Source organism: Sturnus vulgaris, chromosome 6, assembly GCF_052056855.1.
Source record: "Sturnus vulgaris isolate bStuVul1 chromosome 6, bStuVul1.hap1, whole genome shotgun sequence".
Taxonomy (NCBI): Eukaryota; Metazoa; Chordata; class Aves; order Passeriformes; family Sturnidae; genus Sturnus; species Sturnus vulgaris.
The window spans coordinates 20,547,986-20,574,452 of NC_142248.1; the positions used below are offsets into that span (position 1 = coordinate 20,547,986).

At 34.9% G+C, this 26,467-nt stretch overlaps 1 long non-coding RNA gene across 8 annotated transcripts; it reads right to left on the reverse strand.

Moving 5' to 3' along the window:
- Positions 1–3,702: 3,702 nt before the first annotated feature.
- Positions 3,703–26,343, reverse strand: LOC148223347 (uncharacterized). Of its 8 annotated transcripts, none has more exons than XR_015804559.1 (4): positions 14,104–15,667; positions 12,473–12,519; positions 8,005–11,730; positions 5,927–7,724 (listed from the first exon to the last, which is right to left on the reverse strand). It is a non-coding gene; the product is annotated as an uncharacterized LOC148223347 (long non-coding RNA). The 8 variants fall into 8 exon arrangements; XR_015804557.1 differs by having other exon boundaries at positions 13,969–15,667; XR_015804552.1 differs by adding an exon at positions 26,167–26,343 and having other exon boundaries at positions 3,703–7,724; positions 8,005–14,130.
- Positions 26,344–26,467: the final 124 nt, after the last annotated feature.

Sequence of the window (26,467 nt, forward strand, 5' to 3'; positions counted from 1 at the left end):
TATGACTTAAAAGTCACTTGGATACTCATTCTCTTCTCTTTTGAAGAAAGTATTTCCAGTAGGAAGCTGCTAGCATTATCTTGGAAGTAAACCTTGGCAACATGAATCATAACATGATTTTCAAACATCTATTTTAGGATCTTGGCAGAGAAGAGACGCCTACAATCACATTGTAGCAAACAAATACATACCACGATTAGAGATGCATGAAAATGGTAGATAAATGGTCAAGAATGTATTTGATGTACAGTGCAAGTGTCTAATTTAAACATAAATTTAGACATTATAGGAGTAATTAGAAAGGAACCTATATATGTTGCCTACCTTAATTTAAAAATATAGAAGACACATACTAGGAGAAAGACTTTCCATACTTACTTTCTATTTCCCCCAGGAACATGGAGTGTTTATCTCTCAAATGGTCCTTATCATGAAAGAAATTCATTTGGTTCTAAGATCAATGTGGCAGACAAATCAACTCATTTTTATAACTCTCCATTATGTAAATTGAAAATGAAGAAAAATCATATGGAAGCTATAGAAAGGCTTCCTGAAAGCCTTAGAGATAGGATTTCTTGAACATTATGTCTTCTGCATCTTTTTTCCCAAAATTTGAGTTCTAAGTAAAATATTTACATACCATATTTTGACATTTGGTAATTTGTAGTATATTTTCCAAAAAGTTTCCTTGGCCTTGCATGGAAATTTTGAGCAGAATTTTTATTGACAGTATTTCTTATATGGAAGAAGGATCTCCATGAAGTGAGCATGTGATAATTATTATTTCCAAAAATTACGTTTCAGGTGCCAAGCATATTTACTTCTACTGCTTTACAAGTGTCATATTTGTCACATACAGCAAAGAGGAATTTGTGCCTTCACTCCACCACCACCCAACCCTGCTCCCTTAAGAGAATCCTTCCTCCTAGGTAAGTACCATAATCACTGTGCTATTATACTAATCATGAACCATTACATATTCTGCCTCCCTAGTCCAATAAATTTTGGAAGTATTTTATGCAAAGCCGACAATCTCCAACTGAAGAAGTTAGGAATGGCACACATAGAGATAGCCTCACTGGACAAAGAATTACTCTGTACATTATATAGCAGAAATTTTTAATTCTTACTGATTTGAAATGCTTGCAAGCTGGCCATGTAACTACTTCAATAATTTAAACCAAGGTGTTCTGGGAACTTTCACTCATTAAATGATATTTGCCTGATTATTGTCATTTTTGATTTCCATTTTTGTTAGAACTTTAAGCCAAATAGTCCATCTGGCATTTTCTCTCGCTTGTCATTTTTTAAGTTATAAAAATGCAGTATATTTTAAAATTCTACATCATCAGTTTTATTTTCTCACATAAGTACTGAACATAACTCAAATACTTTTACAGAATATGTTATGAAAACCAACTACAACTGCGATCTGCATCTGGATTCTGTTTCAGTATCTTACTGATTACCTGCTGACAATAATGATCAGGCAGGAGGAATGCATTGGGTTTGAACATAAACGCATGCTTCACAAAATCAGCTCTTGAAATATCCAAATAAGTACAGAGGATTTAGCTACATATCTTCCATTGGAATCAGTATATGTATTGTGTGTAAGAGAGAAAGAGGCTTAAGTTTTTCTTCATATGGTCTGCAGTGTGCATTCTGGCTGGTTAAAAAAATTCTAGAATGTATTCAACAGACTGGTGAGCACCTCCATGAGCACAATCAACACGAGCTGAGAGGGTGTCACTTTGCTTCATGAATAGACTTACATTACATCTTGTGAAATTACTGAGCAGTTGTTAGAGAGAAAAGAAAACATGATCAGTATTCTTTTGTAGGGACTTACCAAGACCAATCATCAAATACACATGGTAAATAGAAATGGAGTCTTGAATAGGTGATAAGCAATCAACTACAAACAAAACTGAGACACTGTGACCTTACATTCAGCATGAGTACTAAATTAACATATCTGTCGGTGTACTAGGAAATTAAGAGGACAATAAGGACAAAATAAATGTAAAACCATAGGCTACATAAATCCGAAACATCTAATCTCATCTTATTATAGAATATTTTCAATCCCACATCCCAAACCTTGGCGATCTAATCTTTTCACCAGCAAACAGCATAGTTAAGTTTACAGACTTAACCTATACGATTAAACAAGGCATATGACATGGTCTAGTCTTGAAGCAGTTACCTGGGGACAGACAAGTGATTCAGAAAATGGCCTCAATTAACATGTCTGTCCATTATGCAGAATTTTGAACCCTTCTATTAGACACAATGTCAACCCCTCAACACCTCTTCTGCCCTGCCTATCCATTCTGAAGAGCCTGCAACCATCTGGCAGGGCATTCCAGCCACAGGACTCATCCCACCAGCTTTCATGCACCAATGATGTCAAATCCCTAGGAGTGGGACAAAGGTTCCAGCTCCTCTTTGTTCCTCATGCTGCCAGCTTTAGTGTAGAAACATTTCAGGTGTGGTACGTCGTAGCCAACACCTGGTGAAGCAGATTGAGGGATCCCACTAGTGCTCATTTCCTCCAGTTTTGGCACACCATACCATTGTTCATCACTGGAGAGCTTGGTTTTGTCCTTTTTCCCCTTCCACTGTTTAGCAATACAATATAAAATTATAAGTAGTTACCCAGAATTTATGCATTATGCATTTTCAGCCAAAGATAACTGCAGATTTTCACAAAGAAATTTAACGTAAAAGGAAAAAATCTAGTGGGCATTTCTCTAGATTTCTTTATGTTCTAGACTTGTCCATATATGCTCTGACATTATGCAGATGTAAAGGGTGTCTGAGAGGCTTAGGATGTTTCACGCTCATGGCCCTTATGCTACATCACACATTCTTAAAAATTTGTCCGTGGAACTAGTGAGACCACTAACTCCTGTGACAAAGAAAAGCATCAGCAAGAAATCACCTAATTTGCAGGTTATTAGGCAAGTTTTATAAATCTATTTAGATAATTTAGAGACTTCGTGCTGTGCATATTAAACCAAGGTAAAAAGTGAGTAGGAAGTCAAAAAAGGTCATGGAAAGGAAATTCTGCCATTAGGATGAGAGTCTGTCAAAGTCTTTGGTTAGGTGTGAGCACAGTCTAATGAAGACCACTCCATTTATTTTAATGAACCTACACCAGCTCATACAAGTGAACTTGTGTCATGCTACTTTTTTTTACTTGTAATAACATGCATCTCTCCTTTGTTTGTTCCTACACTTATTTTTTTCATGTTTTCTTAAGAATAATGAACAAATGCACTAGATGCTTTTCCTCAGGATGCAGGTGCCTTATTTAATATGTGCTAGCAGGCAACATTTGTTTGCAATTATAGAGAGTGCAAAGAAAAGAAAAGTAAAGCCACAAAATCACAGAATATTCTGAGTTGGAAGAGACCCACAAGGATAATCAAGTCATCTATGAACAAGTTACAAAAATTATGCTGATGTCAAGTGTAGGAGTATTACTGGCACTTGCTTTCATTCTCAAGCCATGCTGTAATAATGTGATTTAATACCTTTAATAATAGTATTTTAGTGATAATGGTCAACAGACAGAAAACTTACAGAGGCAGGAAGTTTCTTCTACTGGGTTAACTATATCAGCTGGAGAAACCAAATCAAATCAGCTCCTGAGCATGCCAGCTTTTCTCCCGGTCTTCTTAAAACTTACCACATTTCAAGCATATTGCTTCAGAATCTCATTCACTGTTGGAGTAATCAAGCAGCCTCTTTCTTCCAGGGTCTATAAACTAGTCTTTGTATGTCACATAAATCTCAACGTGAGAAATGAATATCTAAAATTTCTGTTTTTCTTTATTGAACCATAGTATAAAAATACAAAATTAGAGAGGAAAAGAACTTCAGTGATATTTCCTCTGCTTTAACTTTGTTGGCTCTCAACTTGTTTGTGCTTCACTGCTTCAATAAAAGGCAAACAGAAGTACCACTACACGCATGTGCACGTGTGCACACTTACAGACATTTTCACTGTTTATTTCGAGAATCTACATTGCTCTCAGGCGAAATAAGAGGCAAGATGTCCCATGACTTCACAATTCAAGGGATATAATGAAAGAGCTTTTAGGATTATGAACTGTCCTCTAGCAGAAAATAGGGTTCATTCTTTTAGATACATTGCCTTCCACACCAGTACCTAATGAAGAAAATTGTTTGAGTGGATGGAAGTCAAATTGTAAGGATAAGAGGTCTTTTTATGTGTATACCTGGGAAAGAAATACTCCGTTATGGAATTATAATCACACTGTGCTCATATGACTGTAATGCATCCCTGGAACAGTATTCTAGGGATGCATTATAGTTTAAATGCTCCATCCAAAATGCTATGCAAATGACTTTTTTTTTCCCCTTTGGTTTTAAATTCCTCTTTGTCTGATTGAAAATAAATAGACAGCATAGAACTCTCAATATCTGATTTGATTTCTAAGCTTTTTATCATGTAAGCTATAATAAATTTTTTCTTGTCACAGAAAGCACATCATATATTTTCTGTGAATCTGCTGGAAAATGCAAATGCCCCATTACTTCATCCACATTCTCTTTGCAAATCAAACACTGCACCTGATAGTTTGCAAGTTTCTTCAGAGTTACATAAATGTCACAGTTATATCAAGAGCTGTCTAAAATTTGTGAACTTGAAGTTACAGTAACTAAAAACTATAGATTTTATTAAAAATGCAAGTTTTTATGAAATTATTTTGTTCAGAGAGAAGACCTAAAGTTATAAATTAAAATTCAAAAGGTTCATTCCAATATTTACATAATGAACGACTTTGATGTTGTTCAAACATGCTCAACAAAGTGTGCATGCTGTGTTCAATTCCATCTCAAATATGCAATACATTAAAAAGATCCAGTCTGCTATTGGGAATGCAGTCCTTGGTTTGACCTGGAGTTCCCTCTAAAACATCAGTATCACTATCAATATAATACCAATTTGTCCTTTGATCATATAAAAGTATACCACCGGAAATTTCATTCTGAGATTTTTGGAAGACTATAGCCATCTGAACTGCCATCTCCCCTGCTGGAAAAGGAGCAGTTTGTTTGTTTGTTTGTTGTATGGCCTCTTTCCCCAAACTGCACGTTGCTGAAATATTCTCAGTTGGTGCAAGAATAAAAGACCATTCCATGAGCTTCAGCAATTAAGTTTTTGCTGTCATATCTGAGATAGAAATTCCAGCAGAATCATTATTTGGAACATAAATAGCAATAAAATAAACATATGAAACAGTTTCCAGAATAAATATTCTTCAAATTAGTTTCAAAACTAAACTATAGCCTTTAATTTATCATTTTCTTCACTCATAATTTTTCCTCAAGTGTACTTGTGTGGCAAATGTCAAATAATTTACATGTATCCAATGTATCTGAGAAGGAATATTTTAATGATGTTTGTATCTGGAGGACCAGGGGTTATCGCTATGAACCAATATTTTCCATTTGGCTATTGAGAGCTAAAACTAATTCTATGTGCACACCTGACATTGCAGTTTTACCCAAGAAAACATGGAGATGTAGAAGTACAAAACTGTGACATCCAAAGTGTTCAAATCAATCAACATGTTCAAAGCATCTTCAGAAAGTAAAAATTAAAAGCAGAGAACAAAGAAACATTAGCGAGCAATTATGTTTGCAATTTTAGTCATATTAATAACACTTCCATTCAGGAAGGAATTTGAGTTTAGATTGCAGGATATTTTTTCCATCTCCCTTTCCTAAGGGAAACTACCCATTTTTTGAAAAAATAATTCACACCTGAAAATTTTCTATTAAAAACTACATGTAAAACAAAAATATGTTCTTTTATAATTTCCAACTGAAATTCAGAACATTTCAAGAAAACTAGAGCATTTCTGATAAAAATTTTTGTGATAAAATTTAATCACGAATGTATTGTTCTGGCAACAAGTTGTCCCAATGGATATAAGTTATATTTTAGTTATTTTTACTTCTATGAAAGATTTATTGAGTTCAACGAGGACAATAACAAAAAATGGCATCTGTTTATAAATCTTGCAAAAAAAGCTTATAGTATTTGGCACTATAAACTCTGAGTATAAACACACTGAAATGAACAGTTTGATTGAGGTTTTTCATTTTTCAAAGTGCAACTGTTGGAAAGCAGTAGTAGTTTCCTAACCCCTACCATGAAAATTTCATGTTACCTGTTAATTTTATAGAATTCTGAAGATATATAATCCTTCCTATTGCTACCTTTTTAAAGTAATTGGGTTAAGTAATTGTGTCTATCTTGCTTTTCACTGGATTTAAGTTTTAAGATGTGGATTGCTTGTTTCAAGTAACTTGGTTACTTTAAAGCTGGAGTCACTTCTCTTCCATCATCATGTAAAACATTTGCTCATCCCACAGCCTATTCTCTGAATATATTTTAGATATGTCCACTCAGGGCAGTGACAGGTGTTTCCACACTTGTCTAACAAGAGAAGATACAAGATTGTCTACATATGAAAATGATTAAACTACTTTGAAGTAAGGCAACTTGTTCTTGGGTGCCTCCAAACTTCAGTGAAATTAGTTTTTATGTGTTGACTTCACACCTTGGCAGACTTCATGCAGTCCTGATCTCAAGCAAGAATAATCATAAAATGTTATACTATTATTCTGAGAACAGTGGCACTTGACAAAGCCCCTTTCCCAAGAGATTTGTGTCTCAGTGGTGCTCCTGTGTGGATTTTTTAATACCAGATTAATTTACCCATTGCATCTATATCCTCATGAGAACATTGCTAAGCACCTTTTCCTATTTAGACACTTTTTCTCCCAAAACATGTAGAAAATCACTATCTTTTCAGATACTTGATGTATTTGTCTGAAACTGTGCATAAGGCTAAAATTAAAGGTAAGATGTAGACACAAGCCTATACATATATATAGAAACACAGCCTGCTAGATAACTCTCTTAGCAAAGGAGACTGAAAATGAAAGAAACATCTCAGAACTGTACAATGGAGTAACACAAGGCTCCTTTGTTTTGTCTGCTGGACTTATTGTACAACCAGACTTTTAATTAATTTACATCTCTGTAAAATTGACAAAATATTTCCTTCATCCAAATTTTGGTATGTTCCAAATATTTATTAATTAAACTTTTCAGAGCATGGATTATTTTTCACAACAAAAATCATAGTTTGGATCTCCACAATTTCAACAGCAGCAATGTAAATATTTAATATATATAAGAAAACTTTGCATATTATAATCCCTTAAAATAAAAAAAAAAAAAATTAAAACCTAAAATTTCTTCCATCGGAGTATTTAACTAAAAAAATAAAACAAAAAAAAGTAAAAAACAAGTAAACAAGCAAAAAACTCCAAAAGCAAACAAAGAGAATAACACATGGTGTGGGAATAATACATGCACAGAACCGAGTCTGGAACAATTATTTATATTTAGAGCTGCATAAATCATTGACATGTGGGAAAGCATTTAATTCTTTGCCTGCCCAGCCCCAAATTGGGAAGAAATAATAGAGATGGCATGGATTTTAGGTGAAATTAGCTATGCATCTGTTTCTATGCAGAGTAAAAGTCTATCACTTCTGGAAATTATCAGATACAGGATGCAGCAAAAAGACATTTCCTAATTTTGTGCTGTGTAGATTGGCTTTGTAGGCTGCTTGGAGGAAGTTTGCTGTTAGACCATATCCAGGCAAGATCTAAGAACAGAATCAGTAGAAACACTGTTAGAAATGTAGACTTTAAGGATCACTTAAAAATGAAAAGGAGAATTTATTAATATGTTCCAAATCTTCATTGTTTTCATGTATGGGGACAGTAGCCACTATCAACATTTGAAGCTATATCTCTTGTGGATTAAATAAGGAGGTAACCAACTATATTGAACTGAGATCCTTACTTTTTATAGAATGGTTGGAATTGGGTAAATTGGGGACAGGAAGGGGAGATAATGTTCCTGCAGAACTTATTTATACTTACAGGAGGAGGGCAGTATCCTAGAGAGCAAGCACTTCCCAGTGATGGAGAGTGGATGTTTTATGTGGACTAGGTTTGAGCCAGGTTACAAATTTTTGTTTCAGCAGTAATTGAAGATCTGAAGCTAAAACAGTGATAGAAGCAAAATTTCTATTGACTATTTGTTTCCAGGCTGGGTTATATAGCATTTTTAAAGGATTGAAGTGTTTCCTTTTTTCCACAAGTTCTAAATAGAGGACAAAAATGCATTATATATCCTGACAACAGCAAAGGCTGTATCTAAATGGCAAGATATTTTCACTCTGCCCTGCTCCCTGTATTGCTATGACTCCCAGCTTAAAATCCGAGGTTTATTGGTATACAGCATCAAATTTAGACATAGTGTCATTTCATCCCCCTTCTCAGCAAATTCTTTCAAAGCAACTTCATAATAACACTAATGAAAATCTTTTAAATGCAAACCATCAAAATGGGGGCTTTGCTGGAATATGAGCATTTTAATTACCTGAAACAGTATATCCTAGTTGTTTTGTTTTCCAGACAGTAAAAATTTAGATGTGCCAAAAAAGCTACTGTCTAAAAGCCACTGATCTGTATATTGTTCATATGGTCAAGTAAAAATATTTTTTAGAAAAACAGCCTGTATTTTCAATTATACCCTTTCTATTGATATATTAATCTAGTTAAAAAAATATGGTTAATAGTGGAAATTAAATGTTCCGTTACTTACACAGTGATAGAGGCTACTTTTGTTGCCCTTTATGGGCTTTGATCATTAAAGTAATGACCACAATTAATTTTTGCCCAGAAGGGAAATATTTTTCTCAGTGCTGTGCTGCAAGTGCAACTTTTAGAGTCTCTGTGGGTACAGCTTGCATAATTGATAAAGTTTGCCATAGAGGGCATGCTCTCAGCTCTATGGTTTTCCCTGTGTCAAGTGTTATTGGCATAATGTCTATCAAAAAATTTTAAAATTCCTAAAGAACGAAATAACAACAGTATAGGAGTCTACCTTGAACTCCGTGCACTCTCCTCACACTATCTCATGATGCTCCATGTCAATCAAGTTCAGAGCTGGGTTAGTGGTGCCATACATTACCAACTCTAAAAAAGAACTTCAAGGCAAACTGCTGTTTTGATTCTCTCGGCAGGGAGTGACACTTTTAATAGGCGTGTGCATCTGCTGCACATAGAATGAAATATCCTTGGCTGGCTGCGCTCGTGCCCATCTGTCGGCATGGCGCGCTGCCTGCTAGCAGGTCGGTCACATCACTGCCACATGGCATAAATGCCAGCAGAGGGACGACTTATTTGGCCAGCCTGCTTGTCAGTAAAAGTGAACAGAGCTTCTGCAGGACATCGTTACAAATGTTAGCAGCGCCGCTTTGATAGCAACTGTTCAAACTTGGTGTCCGCTTGATGTACTTTGGTGTTGCAGCACTTAGCCCTCAGATATTTCCACAAGTGTCTTTCACACCCATAGCAGTCAGTCCCTTGGTGAAGATTAGCTTAATTGAAGTATACTTTGAAACGTTTGCACTCTCCTTTTAGCACAAAATACTTGCAAAAGCAGTAAATGTTTTTTATGATAATTCCATACCATCAACCTGTACCTAGTGGTGTAGATATTAAGTTGAACCTTCCACTCTGAAGCTCAATTACTGCCTTCTGACTCTGAAGAGTTCTCTATCTTGACATTTACCAAATTACAGTTTCCCTTTCTGAATAGCAGAAACAGCAATTTTGCTTTATTTCCCAAAATAGCAACATTCCTCTTTGATCTCTTATTACTGAGGAATGCTGACTTTTTTCTGAGTATAAACACAGATTATCTTATTTTGTGTACTTCATTTAAATCAATAGTTAGATGAATAAAAAGACTTTATTAAAATTTGCAGATTCTGTTATGGCATCACTTTCAAATAAAGTAGAAGCAACATCAAATTTCCCATTTTAAGGAAATTATTTATGGAATAGAATTATTTTATTTATAATTTATTTTTACTTTTTTTATTGTTTAAGTTCTTTCTAATACTTCCTCAAGAAACACTAGAGGGTGTGAGCAAGCATACAGCACCTACTAAAGATGAAGTATATATTAGTAGAAGTTGAAAATGGCAAATGTAAATGATTTACAGGTGGAAATCTTTTTCTTGAGTTTTAGTGTAATGTGCATAAGGTCAAAATCATCACTTAAACTTGAAAAATATATAGCTTAATACAAACTCATGACATTCCTCAGGACCATAATGTCGTTATTCACCACAGTAAGTATAAGGAAATATATCCAGAACTAATGCTGCAGTGCCCATTGGACTAAGATTAAAGTAAGGTACGGTAATATTTTTATCATTATTATGTGCATTTTTATATTACTCCTCTATCAATGTGGTTTGGTATACAGACCCTCATCTGTTTTAAAAAATAATAATTAAAGGACAATCTGAATTCAGCACCAGAAGACATCTATCTGCATTAGAATCCTAAACTTTTTAGAACTCTAATATATTTAGAGTCCTAAATATACTAATAAGTAATCTCAACTGATTACATAAAGTGCAGAGGGAAGTAGATGAACAGATCAAATAGGGTAAATGCTGTTTAATAGAGGAAAAGAGGAGGATAAAAAGTAGCCTATACAGAGCTTTGTGGTATCAGAAGCTGAGGGGTGGAGGACAGGGTGTGGCTTCCTCACCTGTGTGAAGGATGGGTGGCTCATGCTGCTGTGTCACGTACCGTGGTGCTGCTGTGGAGCCTCTCCATGCACGTTACTCCATGCAGGGTGTCCTCTGTGTCAAGGGAGCAGGATTTCTGCTCATCTAAGGCCCTACCTGGAGTACTGCATCCAGCTCCGGAGCTCCCAGTGCAAGAAAAACATGGATCTGTTAGAACAGTTCCAGAGAAGGACCACAAAAATTATTAGAGCGCTGGAACACCTTTCCTATGTAAAAAAAGCTGAACCTAAGAGACCCATCACATCCTCTCTCTGGCTGGGGAACAGAAGATTCCAGGCAGACAAGTATATACAGGCAGTTTAAAAGGAAGATGGAGAGAGACTCTTTACCAAGGTTAGTAGTGACAGAACAAAGGGCAATGGTTTCACACTGAAAGCAGGTAGGTTTATGTTAGATACAAGAAAGAATTTTTTTACAATGATCGTGTTGAGACACTGGGACAAGCTGCCCAGAGAATTTTCTCAACTATTTACCTTTGTAAACCAACACATTTGTACTGTTTATATCCACACTGCTATCTACTTTATTTCTTCTGAATATGAACAGCCATTTACAAAAGTGTTTGTACTAAACAAGAATAGTATGAGTATTCTAGTAAATGTTCAGAAAATAATTTAATACCTTAGATCCCCATCTTGATAATGAAATGTTTGGTTATACAATAAAAAGCAAAGCACAATAATATGCAAACAAATGACACAATGCAAACTCAGAATCATATTTAGCTTACAAAGTACAAACCTTCAGTCAGCTGAAGCCTTACAGGGATTTTTTGATAGAAGTTATTTCTTGATGGAGCATTTGTTTGGGTTTGGGTTTTTTGTAGTTGAATAATTGAATCACTGAGTCCAGAACAGTGTTATGTTAACAGTGCTAATATACTGTATTTTAGATATCTGATCAAATCCAGCTGTTGTGTCAAGATCTGCAATCCAGATTCCCAACAATGGATCAATTACGTCATGGTATGTAGAGCATCATGCAAGAGACAAACCTATTTGTGGAGGGATGATTCCAGCAGGGAAGTGGTAGCACAGTGGAACAAACAAAAAAAAAAATGCCATGTAACCACAACAACTTTCCAAGTACAATATTATTTTTATCAGGAATGTATTCTTGATTTCAGACAGCACTATATGACAAAAAACTTGAACTTTTATATAGAAACTGTACTTGAAAATTGGAATAGGAGAGTTTAAGACACTTTTCTCACAAGTATACCCTATTGTTTTAATTTCTCTACTGCTCACATAATTTTTTTTATAATAATGATTTTTTTATTAATATCATGGCCTATTTGCAAACACATTTACTTTTACCAGTAGACAGATAAGAAGCAATTAGGAACTTTTTCTAATTGCAGTAAATTTCAATATGGCAAGAAATGCAACTTCTCAGATGCCTATGATGAGTTAAATAGAAATTTAATCTAAAACACATGCTTAGCAGAATTGTGTATTCTTATATTCTATTGTAAGTGTTAACATTTGATTTTAAGCACCTATTTCATTAATAGCAAATAGGTTTATAAGATGTCCCATGAAGACACTTTGAAGTTTTTCAGAGCAAATTAAGGAAGATAAAATACAAAGCCTTCCTATAATTAAAAATAAAATCAGCAACATCACTGATGCTGGTGCATATGAAAATTTAACGAAATAGATTTTCATAATGCTGAAGTGGTAGAAATGTAATGACAATTAATTTTAAATTAAAACTTAAATTTTAAAACTTACTTCTGAGTGTTCCATTGGTTTCATAGGAAAGATATTTCTTCAGGCTTCTGTGTTATGACAGAGGTAATAATAACAGATTATAAATTACATGTACAAAAATAGTAAGTATACTTGGATATCACAAGTAGTGCCTATAAGGCAGTACTGGAAAAGCTTGAAAACCAAGACAAAGTCAAATCAGGCCAGCTGTAGAAACCTAAAATGCACCAACTAAGTCAACTTTACTAAAACTTTCATTCTTGGGTGATTTTTACAGTGTAAGTAGCATAGTAACGCAAGTTTCCAAATTCACCTTTGTAATTTAATTCCACTAAAAGGTGGAAGAAATTTTGTTGCTATAGGTCATAAACCACAAAACCAAGATTTTGTGCAAGTATAGATAGTCTACGTTTTTTTCGTTTTTAGGGGTTTTCTACTCAAAATCATAAAGCAGAGATACAAATATATTGTTATAAAGTAGCATAAGCCCATATAATTTTTATTCTATCTCCATATATATTTTAGAGTGAGGCTGTTAGCATTCACACATAAAATATGTGACCACTATAGAATATAACAAGTTCCTCACCTATAAATTATCATAGATAAAGCATTACAACTTTTCAAGTGGTTGTTTTATGCAGCAATTTCACCTGTATGAAAAACAGTAAACTAAGGATGGTTTGTCTCTCTATTCTATGAATTTCTTACTCAGAAAGAATAGTCTCAAAGAGTCAAAATCTCACATGGTAGTTTTGAAACAGGAAAAACTATATGCATTTAAATATGGACAAGGAATCAATAACAGAAGACCAACACAGCAATTTTAGTACATTATTGTGGAAAATTGAAGTTCCTGAAAGTCAATGAATGGACATTTCTGTAAGAAACAAAAATCAGAGCAAAATGATGTCAAAGCAAGGGTGTCACTTCCAGACATCAAGCCAAGATGAGCAGAAGAAAAAGAATTATTTAACATTGTACTCATTTCGTTTTATTCTATAGCAATACTTTGAAAAGATATATTAGAATTGGATAAAAAAGAGTCAGTAAAAAGGAGTTGTTACAATATTGCTGGATTTCACTTTGAAATTTTTTGTCCTTTTGTATAGTATATTTCCACTAGAAAATAATTAACTAAAAAGCCTTGTTATAACTATTATAAAAAATAAAAATATTTTCATACTTCTTATTATGAGGCATCTCAACAACTGCTTTATCCAGTGACTTATTCTATTAATTAATTCTATTAATTAATCATGAATTAAAAATTCATTATTTCTGGAGAAAAAATGTAAAACACAGGTTATGCTGATAATTTCTACCAGTTGTCAAATACCGTCCAGAAATAGAATATTACACAAGAAGTAAAAACCCAAGACTAGCTCAAGTCATGAGGGCTTTCTTAATGGGATAACTAGGACTAACCAACATGACTAAAAGTGGTGTGATTTAGTCAAAGTCCAAATTAAAAACTAATGTAATTTTGTCTAATTGTGCTGGAAAAGATCTCTTACCTGAGCTCCCCATACAAGGTAAGTGCCACACTGATCTGTGGCAATGTCCCTCTGGCTGTGCACGTTCACTACTCACCACCAGGGAGATTTTATTTCCTTCACAGGAGACCTTTCCAGTCAAGCTACCATTCTCACCTTCATTCCAGACAATTCTTCTACTTGCTGTATAAGATGTATTTCTCTTATTAGCATGGCAGCCTGCAGTGATTTCACTGAGTCACGCTCATTTAGATCTATGCCAAATTTCCTCTGAACACGCTTTTCATAACATCGACTGAAATAAAGACTGAACTCAGAGAAGCATGAGCTAGCACTGCCAGTGAAATTAAAGATTCAAACCAATTTCATTGTGAAGAAAACAGCAGTGATAAAAGGTGGTTTCAAGTGTGAACAGGGAAAATAAAGTCAGCTGCAGAATGAAACACGATTGAAAAGGGATGGTGAACATAGCCAATGGATATCAGAATTTACAGGTGGCAAGAATTTTTTTCAGCCTTGGTTAGAACTTCTGTCTAACTTCAGCACGGTGATAACATCACTACTATGCAAAAATTAGCTCAGGAAAGACAAAATACTATTATTAGGTAATGGAAGAAAGTGATTTATGAGACAAGAATAAAAGAGGTATATTCCTATAATTTTGTTAAGTGATCACCTACATATTGTAGGTGAATATAGACACAGAAAAGGAAAGGAATTATTTCAAGTACATGAACAGACCACAGCTACCTAAAGAAGTAATACCTTACATTGAGAAAAGGATAATTTTACATGTATATTGGAAAATACTTTCTGATCCATTAGACTCTAATATAAGCTTCTGAGGAAAGTGCTGAAATCCTGGTAATTTAAGAAATTTAGCAATTAGAGTGAAAGGAGTAACAGGCATATGCTAAGAAGAACAGTACAGAACCTGTAAGAAATTGAAAAAGTTCTATCAGTTCTAAAAGTTCTATCATCTAATTCACCTTAATTTCTATGAAAATTAATGTTTGCTCTTTTCCCTTGGTTTAAATTTTGCTCATCCAGTCGTGAAACCTTTTAAATCTCTGGACTCTAAAAATGTCTTTCATTCAGGCAGCAGTGCCTCAAAGCTATTCACGCTAATTAGCCAAGGTCATTTAAATACATTTTTCATGAAGCACCTTAAACTCAGTGTGCCATTTTATCTATTTATCAAATTACTAATCAATATGCTATACCACAGTTACCACTGGGCCTCGAGTTACACACAGAATGCTGCACGAATTTAAATTGTGCAAGCTGCTGTCTGCATAAATGAAATTAAAGTGTATGCATTGCTCATTATTCACAATAGAAAAGAAGTGGCCTAAATACATTCACGTCAGACATCTGTATATTAAGTAAATCCTAATTGTATTGTTGGCCTCTTTTTTTATATGTTTTTTAACAAGCCTTGTATTAAACCAGCTTCGATTTCACTTTCTTTCTCCAGCATATTACCTCCACTGTATTGGTAAAGTAATTTATTCCATCCTCTGTGGAGACCCTGGATCTCATTTGCCAGCATATTTATCTTTCCTGCCACTGCACTGTCATTCATCTGCAATCTCCACAGAATACCAGACCTGTGCAGAATTTCAATTAGGATTGATTCAACTAAATCCAGGCCACAGAATTGAGGCTGACAGGGTGACCCCCTGAGAATTTAATATGTTGAATCCTAAAAAAAACCTAGTAAAACTGCAAAACAGAAAACAGCTCAAGTTTAACACCCTAATTCATTAACTCCTCTATACACTCAGTTTAATCTGTCTCACAATAGGTTTTTTCAGACTCTTTGTATTGTTTACCGTAGTTTCAACTACCACAGGAAAGACATTAACATAAAAATCTCTACTCTTCCTTCGAGGTCTAATCACTTTAAACTCAGATTATAATGAACAGAAAAATTATTTCCACAGAGGCTGAGCTACCTTAAGCTTTCTATTCTGTATGTATATATTCAAAAATCAGTACAGTATAGGTATACAGGTAAAATAGCTTTTATTAGATTCTTGACAGACTTCTAGGCTTCTCAGTGTAATCATTGACAGACTTCATATGCTTGTTAGCAAAACAATCCTTCCTAAAATAATTTCTTAAATAATATCTGGTTACTGGAACAGTCTTGTATGTTTCAAGGCAACTAAATTGGAAAAGGACAGGCATCTGAGATGTCTTTTTTTCTTGTAATATGTAAATATCCACTATTTGAGTTTTAACTTTACCTTAGTCGTACACAACTTGAAACTTACTTTGATTGCAAACCAGAAGCAGGTTTAAGTACATAGTCATTTTTACACAAAATATTACAATAGAATAGAGAAATTATAACAATTCCACATTAAATTAGAATTTTTTTTTGTTACTAGAGAATTATATTGAATATCTTTTCCCTGAAGATCAAATTTAACCACTGGAAAACATAAATTTCTACCTCACTTAATGTGAAAGGTAAAATAAGAGCTCACATATTAAATGCTTACCAAGCATTAAGTCAAACAAAAGAATAGAAATGGAGTTGAGAAATATTGACACACACACATATTAATGTTACATAGAACATGAGTCTGCTGGAACTGGATGAAATAATTAAAAGAGGCATTGATTTTTTTTTTTTTTTGCGTAGAGATACAACATCAATGAGTCTAGCATAAGCAAAGAAATTAAGAAATTAATTGATATTTGGGAGGGATGTCATACTATTTTAACTTGACAACTAGAAAGCAGTTCACATATGACAAATACCTTGGGATCCTTTATGTGTCACAGTCAGAAATTTCTCAATGAATTAGGATTATTCTGAAGAAGAGGCACAGTTATTACCGATTAAAAATTAATATCTGTACAATGTCCAGAAAGAACCCCCTATAAGACAGATTTCTTTCAGAAATTTGGTCACAATGTCGATGTGTAACTGCAATAAAGAGAAAACTGCATTAATACCTACTTTATTGCATTAATATAAGAGATCTGTGCTGTTGGTTTATAAGCATGGTGTAGGATAGTGGGGGTACAAAAAAAATTCTGCTCCCAATATATTCTTTTATAATTAATCCTTTCCAAGGCTGCTCTGAGGTACTAGATTATGACTGTAATCAATTAGAATTTTTCTCTAGTACTACATATATATAGAAATACTACAATAAACACATAAACACAAAGCATAAATATTTTTCATTATCCTTTCTTTGGAGAGCAGGTGAAAAAACACAGATGTGTTGCTACACTACTTACAGCTGTCATGTGGATACAAGGGAGAATTTTAAAGTATGAGAACATAATAATGATTCAAATTAAATTGGAGAGCATACAGGGGAATTTTGCCATCTTCCTTCATTTGTCTAGATTTGATCAATTTCTTCACTGATCATAAACCAAATTTTCCATACATTGGGCATTTGTCTGACTAATAGTCTTATTCCCTAGTTCATAACCTGAAACTAAGATCCAGTTATCCTATTGAGAGGTCTGTTTCAGTATTTGGAAGGGTTTCTATGAGTTATAGTAAAAAAGAAAAATAAGTAAAAATACTAAAAGAAACTAGTGCTGGTGGAAATTTTGGCATCTCATTTACTACATCATGTTTCTTGCCCTATGACATAACACCAGATATGAGAAAATCAAGCCTTTATTTCCCCACTTGTGACCAACTCATAGTTAACCTGGCCCAAAGCCCCATTACTGAAAGTCACCCTAGGTAGTGTCTCATAAACTATCTAATGACGACTTACCCACATTTCATTTCAGCCATTCTTCTTCTATTATACTTCCTACAACTTTCAAAATCTTTAAGAATCAATCACCATGGATTTTTTTATAAATACTGTTGAAAAAGAACTCCATACATCTGTCTTCACTATGTTGATAACTATTTTCTTTTTTTTTCTGATGAGTAAGGCATTTTGATCTTCCCATTTGCTTATACAGTCTTATTACATTTCATTGCTTGAAACTGTTTCTTGTGACTTATCTGGTCTGATTGGCCTATTATTTCTATTCTATCACCTTACATTCAGATCTTTTCCATTCTTGTGTAATTTCTGTTTGTTTTCCAAGTCCCTAAAGTGATCTGATAAAGTAACATAGATCTTTTGCTGTATTTTCTATCTATATTTCTCATTAGAAAATTTGGCTGTTCTGCTTTTAATAAGGTTCCTTACTTTGACTGACACTTCAACTATATTTTTTTTCCCCTAGAGACCTTTTTCATTTTCAGTGATTTTATTGAGATTTTTGTTTGGGTATGTTGTCACTTTAATGACATCACTATATTTAAAATACTCATAAATTGCACTCCTACCTTTACAAATCAAAGTAAATTACCAAAGAGAGTAAAAAAAGACCTTTTAACTTTCATCTAGCTAGACATCTCTAATTCTGATACGTCTCATTATATTTCTATTACTCTTGTTATTTCAATCAATTTCTGATCATATATTTTATTCACCATAAATATCACTTATATAAGACGTTTTTAGAGGGTTTTTACAGTTACTGTTTGTTCAGAATGGAATTTTCAAAGATAGGTTGACACTATCTGAATGCTTTTTTTTTACATTAAATATAATCTTCTTAATATAAAGGAAATCCTTCTCTTATTAATGTCCGTAGCAATTTTATATTGGCCCCAGTGACCCTCAGTGGATTAGGTATCAGCCATAGGGAAGATGTGAACAGGTAAGGATGAAGTAAGGATGATGACTGTAAAGTTTCAAAGCATTTTGTCTACTAGCAGCTCTGCTCAATCCTCACTGCCCTATTCGTCCTTTAACTTTTAAATAGGTAGAACACTGACTTCACCAAATGTGCTAGAACACTTTCAGAATACACTGCATAATACAGTATGTTCCTGACATCTATGTACAGCACAAACACTTTTCCTATTTGAAACCAGGATGATAGATATACGTGACATAATTTTGGTCTCATTACTTTTTTATAACTGTGTAGCTTAATTTCTTTCTAGAGCTTTACCCATCTATGAAAACACTAAAAAAAATAAAAGTAGGCAGATTATTCTAGGCTGTTCCCACTCCCACAGTAAGAGTAGAAGAGGGAAGAAAGAGGAGCCAGAAATACTGCAATGATAGACAATTCAGGACATTGGACATCTGTTGATTGGACCTAGGATCATTATTTCTACCATTTACTGAATGGTTTGTTGAGGATTGTTTTCCTTTGGAGATATTTTCAAAAAAGAATGATGCAATTACAGAAATAGCTGTATGATGGCATGGCCCCACCTGTTATTTTTTTCCCCATCCAATACTTAAAGCATCAGAGTTTCACCATTCTACAGTTTAGTAAGACTTCATTCCTCACAGATTGTGCTCTAAAGTACAGGCTATTTATTTCATCTGAGGTCTGGAAACAAGTTTTGCATATTTTCATTTAGCAACGCTTCGTCAATGCAGCTGGTAATGTGAAAACTCAAAAATGTCCAAGATGTCAATAAGACAAAATTATCGAGACATATCAGTTATCAGGGCTCTACTGCACTTGTCAATGTACTCACACATGAAGAAAATATGTCCTCCAAAACCAAATCCTTATAATCTTAATAGACAGGAGGAGATGCTGCCTGAATTATAAAACTATAAATAGTCAAAGTTCCTCATTAAATCTACATTAATTGCGTATCTATATCTACATATATCTACATATCTATAAAATACCCAGATTAAGATGTATGTATCTAAACACCACATACTTCAGTAACTTTTTTTTTTTTAATTGGAGACTACCTGATAGTAAATATTGTGAGTTTATATAATAAAATAATAAGGAAAAAAATAATTCCATAGTCAGCTTTCCATTCCGATCATACCTAATGTGACAGTTAAACTAAAGTGTATAACTAAAAAAAACCCAGCTATTTTGCTGCAGCTAAAGGAACAAGGAAGAATATGCATGTTTTAAGATTAAGACCTCTCTGGAAAAAATCATATGTACTTACTAAGATTCTTCGTTAGTCACATTACTGTAAATTAAGCTCTGATGCGAATTTACAGCACACTAATGACACTACAGTGATTTCCCATGGGGGCATTAGAAATGCACGTTAACCGGATAATAAAAACAAATTGAATTGAAGCCTTTCTCTGGTAAAACAAAATTTAGTAGAAGTCGTCTTAGCTAAGGGAAAAACCACAGAAAAAAAGTGGAAAAATCTAGATTAATCTATTTACATAAAATTATTTGAGTTCCTAAAATGTCAATTGAATAATACGTGTTCATTAATAATGCATTTGATAATTAACTGGGAAAAAAATTAACTCATATATTATTCACAAATATTATTCAAATATGTCTAAAACATATCCTGCACAAAAGATATTACTTCAAATCACCAGTGTGGTCTGCAGTACCACATTCATAGTTCTATGAATCCTTACTGCTGCTGCTCCATTAGCTTTTTAGGAATTGACATTGGAGAGTCAGATGGGTTCTAAATAGTGAAGCTCCATTATAATATAAAAGTCCGTTAAAAAAACCTCAGGGTTTGGCCCTCCAGCTTGTAATGTTTTGCACTCAGAAAAGTGTTATGCTTCATATATTTCAACAGTTCAATATATCTTCCATCTGGTCACTCAAAGAATGTAACTTTTTTGCATAGTAGCAATACCAAAGCAGAAGAAACTCATTCAATAGCTAATAACAGTGCTCACTTATTGCTAAAAAAACCCCTTGATTTCAAATTCTTTACACTTTTGATAGAGCACTGTCAAATAAAATAAATTTTGGACAAATATTTTCATGCTTATTATTCCCACCTCATTGAAACTGAGTGTAATTTGCACATTTAAACAAGGTGATATCTCTTTAATCATTATCTCCCAGCAAAAGTAGCTAGAACTTATGCTGTGTCAAGTATATCCCTCCTAAGCATAGATTTACATGGCTTATGTTAGCTCTAGCTAATAAATGTTTCTGTTATAGACATGTACACACAGAGATATTTTCGCTCTGAGGACTGCAGAGATTATTCTTCACATTATTCTGACTTCAGAATCACAGAGAAACCTTTGAGATTGAAGTACAAAGTGAGAATATCCATAAATTGTCCCATACACACACATATTCAGGTAAATATAGAGTCTTTCACCATCTTAAGTGAAACTTAAACATACAAAATAGCTGAAGTCAGCTCCCCTTCTAACTAAAAATTATACATATTGGAAACGTCTTATGTCAAACATTGTCAAACATGAATTAAATAAGTCATTTATATACATGTATATATCCCCCAGAGAATGGTAAACTCTTTGCATATAGGGAGACAAGGCCTCCATTCAAAAGGATTTGCTAACTTTGGTCCTAGAAAGAGCTATATGCATTCCAGTCTTCCAAAGAAGAAATAATGTTATTATATTCCTTGAGATCACTCACTTATTTCTAGGCAGTATATTTTAGAAATTAGGTAAATCATAAGCAGATGACAGACATGACTACTACGTGAATAAGCTAGCAGTAATGTTCAGCACAGATCTGACCTGCCTCTTTTAGACCCTTTGGAGTTTAGTGTCAGTGAACTAAAGTCCTCTCCTTCTGAATGCCCATGTGATGAATAAAGTTTTAATTTTTCATCTCATTCTCATTTTATGAAACTGTCATGGTAAAGTGCAAAGGAAGAAAAATAACAAGAAAATGAAGAAGCTGATGAAAATTAATTTTTGAATGCTTGCTTAATCAGAGAGAAGAAAAGATATAACCAGCGTAATTAATAGTCTTATCTTTAAAAACTTTTAATTAAAGTTGTGTATGTTCTTCCTGAATATAGGTAATAAATATTAACGAAGCACACAATATTCAGTAATACTATATATGGTTTAAACATCACAAACTTCTCAGGCTATACTTATTCACATCATGTCTCAAATTGTCTCCAGCAATTTAAGACGATTTTGATGTTCCAAATATTTGTAGAAGGAAATACCTAATGAATGATTTTCAGAATCCAAAGATGACAAAAAACATATTGTAGAAAACTCAAACTTTGATAGGAAATGTTGAGAGTTTTTTGCTTTGACTGATTGGATAGCTTCCACATGGATGAAACACATGCTAAATTATTTACAGATAATTACATCTCTGTGCTGTTGCTAAAATATTAAGACACCATTGTCCCACAGGAGAAACTGTGACAGACATTGGCACATCAGCTAATGAATAGCTGTGGGGTAATGGAAAAAAAAGACCTACCACAAGACCTTAGCATTAGGAAACAGAATGTCTCTAAGTAATCTACACTCAGAGAAAAATGACACTTTTCTTTAGCCCTTCCCTCCTACTAATTACATATAGAGGAAATGTTCAACGTTTGGTAGAACTTGCTTGAAGGTGATTTTTTCTGGAAAAATCCCTCTTCACTCCCTTTTCATTATAGCAAACTATGACCTAGAAATACAGAATAATTACCTTCAACCAAAGACATTTTCAAATACTCACGAAAGACTGGGCAGGTGTTTTGGAGAAAGGATGTATCACTCCTGACATAGGGATACAGTTCTCTTGCAAGTTTTGGAGTTATGGATGTTTTTTTCACATCACAGAGTGAAAAACATGAGGGGAATATTCCCAGGACATACAGCCAGTATAAGAGCACAACAGAATTGAACAGAAAGTCTGCATTTTAAACAAATATTTGAACATTAAAGCTAGCTATCAACCGGCAAATTTCACTCTTTATTTAAGTCAATTGACAGAATACTACCTGGATTATTTTTACTGAATATTGCATGGAAAGTATTGAAAAGTAAGATTTGCAAGATCTGTTTTCTCAACCATTATTGTCTTCTTGAGAAAAAAAAATTCCTTTACTGTAGAATTATGGGATTGAATATGGTCCAAAGATACCCTTTAAAACAAGTGCATAGGGCATACTGCAGTAAGGGAGAAAGGCACATCTCTGATAATAAACAATCCTCATAAATTCTGTATAAATCTGCAGAACTATGCTAGTCCCAAGGATCTATGTGGCTTCAACTTGCCATAAGTGATAGGAATCCATCTTTAAGACAACATATTGTGTCATTTATCAAACACAATCATCACCTGTACAATTATAGTATTAGTACAAAAACAGTTCATAAAAGATGTCGTCTGTTCAGCAGACAGATTAAGCAGAGCCTTATCAACAATAAAGCAAGTTAGATATAAACACACCCTTGAAGTATATGCTAATGTTCTTTCCTGGATAGAACTTGAAGGCTTAACAAGTTTAAATTTCTGACTTAGGAATTTAATTAACATTTTCTTTAAAAATCCAAAGAATATACCAAAATACAAATGTGCAACAAGGCCTATAATTCCCCTTGGGAATTAAAGTAAACTAGTCACCCAGCATCCAACTATTCCTTTGAATATATGCCTCTAGCAAGGCACATTTGTGTGGTATTGAACTATATTAATGTGAAAGGTGTCCCAGCTCTGAGTACAGATTCATGAATTTGGACTACAGTGTATGATATCACAAAGTTAGAATTATAGAATCAGAATATCCTGGGTAAGAAAAAACCTACAAGGATCATTTCTTCTAGCTTCTGGCCCTGCACAAGACCACCTCAAGAGCCACACCATGTGCCTGAGAGCATCTTCCAAATCCTTTTTGAACTCATCTTCCAAATCCTTTTTGACTTTTCTCAGGCTTAGTGCTGTCACTACTGCTTTAGTGACCAATCAGCCTCTGGGAGAAGATCCTTTTCCTAATACCAGCCCAAACGTCATTTGACACAACTTCAGGCTGGCTATCTCTCAGGTTCTGTACTGGTAACTGTAGGGAATAGCTCAGTGTCTGCCCCTCCACTTCTCCTAAGGAATCTCTACACCCCTATGAGATCTATCCTCAGTCCCCTCTTCTCCAGGCTGAACAAACCAAGTGACCTCAGCTGGTCCTTTTATGGCTTCCTCACTAGACCCTTCACCACTTCATTGCCCTCCTTTGGATGCTCTCTAACAGCTTTATATCTTTCTTAAATTGTAGCACTCAAAACTCATGTGAGGCTGCCCCAGCTCAGAGCAGAGCAGGACAATCCCCTCCCTTGCCTGGCTGTGATGCTGTGCCTGATGTCCCCAGGACAGGGTTGGCCCTCCTGGCTGCCAGGGCACTGCTGGCTCAGATTCAACTTTCTGTCAACCAGGACCCCCAGGTCCCTTTCCATGGCCCTGCTCTCCAGCCTCTCACTCCCCATTCTGTTTGTACATCCAGGATTACCCTGTCCTGGGTGGAGAATCCAACACTTTCCCTTGTTGAACTTTGCATGTTTGGTGTTTGCCCAGACCTCTAACTTGTTAAGGGCCTCCCTGCCTTTGAGGGAGTCAGCTGCTCCTTCCAATATAATATCATAGGGAAATTTGCTTAGTATCCCTTCTAGTCCTGTGTCGAAGTAATTTATGAAGATGTCCTAAGACGGAGCCCTGTGGAACACCACAAGCAACAAGTCTCCAGTCTGATGGCACCTCATTCACTGTCACCTTTTGTGCCTGACCTGTGAGCCAGTGGCTCACCCATCCCTTGATGTGTTTATCCAGCTGTGGGCTAGACATTTTGTCTTGAAGGATTCTGTGAGCAACAGTATCAAAAGCTTTACTAAAATACAAAAATATTACATCAGCTGGCTTCACTTTATCTAAAAAGTGAGTTATCCAGTCATAGAAGAAAATCAGGTGTGATAAGCAGGACTTTTCTCTCATGAAGCCGTGCTGGCTGTGATCAATGACTGTGCTGTCTTTCAGATGTTTTTCAATGGCTCCTAGAATAATCTTCTCCATAAGACACTGAAGGGAAGCTGACAGTCCTGTACTGTCCAGGGTCATCCTTCTTACTCTTCCTGACAATTGGGACAACATTTGTCAGGTTCCAGTCTACTGGGACCTCACCTGATTCCCCATAGCATTCCAAAAATCACTGACAGAAGTATCCCAATGACACCAGCCAGCTCTTGTATTCTAGGATGAATCTCACATCAAATCAAGGGGGGCACCTTCACTAGTCATCTCTCTTAGTACATACATTACCATGAAGTTACCATCCAGGTGTTTCAGCAATATTCTGAACGTTTGTACCAGCTGTGGGGTATTCCCACCTCACATTTAGCAAAAGTCCCAGTAAAGATAGGGGCAGGTGATTTAGAGGTACACCTTTGTTCCTTGAAGGAGGACACCTTCATCACTGTCATCATCCTGGCCTATAGTAACTTCTCACCATTTTATCCATTGTATGTATTTATCCCGTAATCCTTATGAAGAGACGGTCACCCATGCCAGCTGCATGGTGTTAATACAACTTGATATGGTGAAACACAGGGAATTAGTAAAACAAGAAAATATTGCTGCAGAAAGACGTGCAACTTTTAATATGTTTTGAATGTTGAGCATAAGACATTTCTTACCACAGAAAACTGGGGACAGTAGAGATTTTTACCACCCATTCAAAGTCAGACAGTATCTCCTTATATTTTTTGCTGTACATGTACATTGAACTGGGTTTTATGGTGCTGTTCTTTGTCTCATGCATGTCATGATAAAATGTGACATGACTGTCAGTTTTGTTAAGTCAACAGGAATGAACAAATATTCACATGGTTTAATCTTTTTCTAATGTAAATATTAGTCTATTGGCATAACCATCCTTGAGTAACACAAAAGAGCATGCTTCATCGGGCACTCAAAAAAACATTTGGAAAAAGGTCCTGCTCAAATTCAACACTTAACATTTTTGTCCCTTGTCCAGGTTTGAATGAATGGTAACCATAATTTTTTCCCCAGCTGGAAATTATGATACATCTTAGTGGTTTATGACTTCAGTTGAACATAAGGTAGAAAGAACAGATTTGTTCGGAAGAAAAAAATACTCTTGCCTGTAAATATTTTTGTAAAAGAAACAGCAAGCTATTCAGATAGAATATTTTCTCATTACAGACCCAGATTCATTGCAAGAAAGAGTTTGCTCACTACCGGAAAAGTAGCTTCCTGACAGTTTTTAACATAGGATTCTTAAAATTGTCTACAAAATGAATGATCCTCTGCTTCAGTAAAACCTCCTAGACAGGGCAGAAGTTCAAATGTCTTCTATTCTTCCAAATAGAGATGCTTTGTCTCTGCTAGCAAAAACAAAAACAAAAACAAACAAAAACAAACAAAAACAAAAACAAAAATATAAATATTTTATACTGTAATACATACATTAACTACCTTGCTGAAAGTCCTCAGGGAAGCCAGGCACTGCAGTTTGAAATGAGATAAACCAGCTGTGAGGAGAAGTGTTGACACCAGCTGTATCACAGAGAAGCCTGCAGACGTGTGACCTTCACTGTGATTTCACAGTGAGCTGACAATGGCCAGGTACCTTGTCACATCTCTGCCATTTACAGCCCTATGGAGAAAGGGATGCTGCATCGGTCACTCTGAGACAGGACAGATTTTAAGTGAGGCAGTCTGTGCCCTGGCAGACACCATCCAAGGCTCATGAGAGTGGGAGAAGTCAGACTGCAGT